This window comes from Pinus tabuliformis, chromosome 9, assembly GCF_031772625.1.
Source record: "Pinus tabuliformis cultivar Carrire ecotype Pingquan chromosome 9, CPIR1, whole genome shotgun sequence".
In the NCBI taxonomy this organism is placed as follows: domain Eukaryota; kingdom Viridiplantae; phylum Streptophyta; class Pinopsida; order Pinales; family Pinaceae; genus Pinus; species Pinus tabuliformis.
In genome coordinates, this window is record NC_142307.1 from 343,381,570 (window position 1) to 343,385,287 (window position 3,718).

Genomic DNA, 3,718 nt, shown 5'->3' on the forward strand with positions numbered 1-3,718 from the left:
TTGGAGTGCAAGACCCTGAGCTAAGATTACGCAAGTACAATTTGAGGTGATGTGACATGATCATATTAATATACATGTTTCTTTCAGATGGATGGCTGCGACCATACCATGAGTTGCTATATGTGATCCTTCTCATTATTGGATGGTTGCGACCATACCTCGGTTTCGTTATGATCCTTTCTGCTGGATAGCTACGTCAATGCCTTGGGTCCATTTACATGATGATTCTCTAGATAGATGCATCCATACCAAAATTCATGTATTCTTATCCAAAGTTTTCAGTGATGTATATGTATCTATGCTTGCTTGCAGTTTGTCCAACAATGAACTCTGATTCCCCACACGCACTTGTAAAGCATTTCACTCCACACTCTAGTTTGACCTTCATGCTTTAGGGGGCATCTGTTACACAAAATTTTATCACTGTCCCTATACTCCCCATCCATGATCCTGGAGGAACTCTACAATGTACCCGACATGCTTTCCTATCATGAGGAAACTCCCATTGTGTCCCTCTTCATGAGCAGAATAATTCCCTTTTGCATCACTTCCCACAAATCTTTTGTTTATCCCAATTTACAAGACTAGCGCTAATGACCCATGTCCTCTTCGCGCTGATATGTAGGGGTTACAACTATCCCTAGCGTCGATTGGATTGACTAAGCCCTTTCTCAGTCACACCGATTCTCTTTTGGAATGTTTTTTAAATATGGAGTCGAAGCTTCCAACTCTAGAAGCTTTGTAATGGAAGTCCAGTAAATGGTTAGGCCAGATGGAGTCAAGGAGGTCAATTTGGGCTCCTTTCCCCTATTAGGATGGAACTAATGCAAGAGATAAGGCCTTATTACCATCTCCCATCCATCGAAGCTATATAAACCTTTCTTTTTCCCAAGCAAAAACTAGTTTTTAGTTTGGAGTTGAAATAGTCAACAAGGCATCTATAGTCTGAAGTTTTTCTAGTGTATATCCAAGGGAGAATAGTGATCTTGGGTGTGATTTAATACTAGGGAAAGAGGCCTTAAAACCTCTATTGTTGGGGTTGTCCATGAAGTGCTAGTAGAAGTGTGGGAACCCAGATACGTCAGAGGAGACCAGCAACGTCAAGGCACTGGTTGTAATCTCTTTTTGATTTATATAAATGTGACTATCGATTGATTTCCTACATGAAGTGTCATTTTACATCTTTATGGCTTATTGTTCCTTGACCTGTTAAGTAGGTTGAATACAATATCGTATGCTATTACATTTTTTGTTTGCCATTGTTTGCTTGTTTCATGTGTGTGAAGGAAGGAAGCAAAAGATAGCTGGAGAAAAGAAGCATGATCATCATCAGGCGAAATAGTGTTCTAAGAGGTAGGTCCTCTTAATTGATTCTAACCTAAGCAAATCTTCCATAGATTGTCTATTTGTGACTAGACCCACTCTCTTGAGCTAGAGGAATTGTTTGTGTCTGCACTTATAGTTTACCTGCATCACACAAACATTCGACCAGATCAAGCCCTAACTCCTTATTTCCCAACCTCATTGTGCACATGCAAAGAAAAATAGAGAAAGAGTAGACTACTCTAATACCACTCATCAAAATTTAAACAAGAACACAACAAATTACAGATATAACCACAAATATAGAGATGTAGGAATAATAACACTTCCTTTCACTAATATCAAATAAAGAAATATGCTTACAAACATAATGGAAATGAGATTATCTCGGCCAATGTTAGCTTATCTCTAAGAAGAGATACGGTGGCTACATGCCTCTGAACTGAGTTACAATGAGGCTCAGGGGCCCTTTTATTATTAAACAATAAGAGAAACCCCTAAACAACCAAAACCCTATCATGAGGAGATGTAACACCAAGAGTTTATGGGCCTCATTGGGGTAAGTTGGGTAGCCAACTTCCTGGAGTCGTAACCTGGTAATATTATCTCTGTTGGATGCACATGATACCTTGTTGGAAATATCTCTCTTAGGAATACAACTAAAAATGTGATTTTGATGATATCACCGAAAGGAATATTACTAAAAAAATGTCGCTTAGGGCCTCAAAACAGCTCTAGAAGTTTAGGACCCGAAAAACTGCCAAAAATAGTAAATTGTGCTACAATTGAAAAGACTAAAAAATTGAATGAAACAATGGTGGGGGTCCAAGTGGAATAGGCATGTGGCCACCAATATCCACATGAATCAAGATCTATCCAAAGATATGAGAAGGCCCTTATCTCAAGGACATAGCTCATAGGGATAAGATCAAAGGTAAATATTGGGAGGATTTGACAACATCCACACCAAACAACCTCCATCTCATCGTTTTGGAAGCCTTTATATCACAAAGCTTCTTGTACTCTTTAGGAAAACTTTCCTTTTAAGGATCATTCCAAGTATCTAGGTAAAAAAAATGTTGGCAGTGTGAGTTTAGTATGGTGAAACTTGTCACCAACACTACTTGCCAGTGTCAGGGTCACGTTGGTCCTGAAATTAGGGTTTTAGAGCTTACTTCTTCAGGGAAGGCTCAAGGCATGTTTCCATCAGTGTTTCAGGGAGGATCTGAATTGTATATCAGGATGGGTACACTGCCTAATTTCCAAGTTTCAGGCACTCCAGTGTATGACATATGGAAGTTTAGGAGGTGTGACAAAATACTCAATAATAGATGGCCCCTAAATCATGAAGGCAAGAAAGGGAGTGATGGTTGAGATGCTTTACGAGATTTGGCAAGGACGAGAGAAAACACTATTAGGAGACCTACAAATCAAGGATGCATATACATATACATATTTGATGTGAAAAAATGAATCCACGGTATGGACACAGCTATCCGGATAGAAAGGACTATGTGAAAGGATCCATGGTATGGGCGCAACCATCCAAATGAAAAGCATCATCTATAAATCTAAGATCTAAGGGATGGAGGTAGCCATCCAATATAGAAGGATCATCATCATAAATATAAAGTCCCTTGGTATGGTCACATCCATCCGTATAAAAGAAACATGTGTAAAATCATGAACAATACATAACTCCAAGCAACCTGAGTTGTATCAGACAAAACTCAGGGTCTTGTGCTCCATCCCAACCCAATCAAAGTAAGAATTATAACATGCGAATGAATGTGTCAAAGTCAAACATGCTAGAAAACCACTTGATTACCGGTGAATGATGTGGACCATTATCAGGTGTGAGAAAAACCATCAATAATGAAAATGGTCCTCAGGGTACAAGAGTACAATCCGTGAATGTGAAAATGAAACTGATGTCAAACACTTGTGGAATCATTTGATCGAAGGTCAATAATTAAAACTTGTCTTCAGATGCAAATAACTTGCCATTAAGGCATGCAATCTCTAAGGTACTCAAAGGGAGTTTCTCAGTCATCTTCCTGGATAATGAGCTGAATTCAACAGGAAGTGACCCGTTAAAGGAGAGCCATGATGATTCCCCCAACATCGAGATGAAAGAAGGAATAAAATGAAATGAATGAGTATGATCAATACTATAGAAAAACATGATAATTATACGAATGCGAACATGTAGTGACAAGGAAGAGAATGGGAATAGAGAACGCGGGAGAGCCAAAGCGACTACGGTTACAGTAAACAATAGAGTTCATCTCTAATGGAGAGTGACAGGGGAGGGAGCTCAGCTCCCTCCTATAAGGACAGTGTGGCCAGCATATGTAAATCATTGATTGGAAACAGTAAAGGTTGTATGGATGAC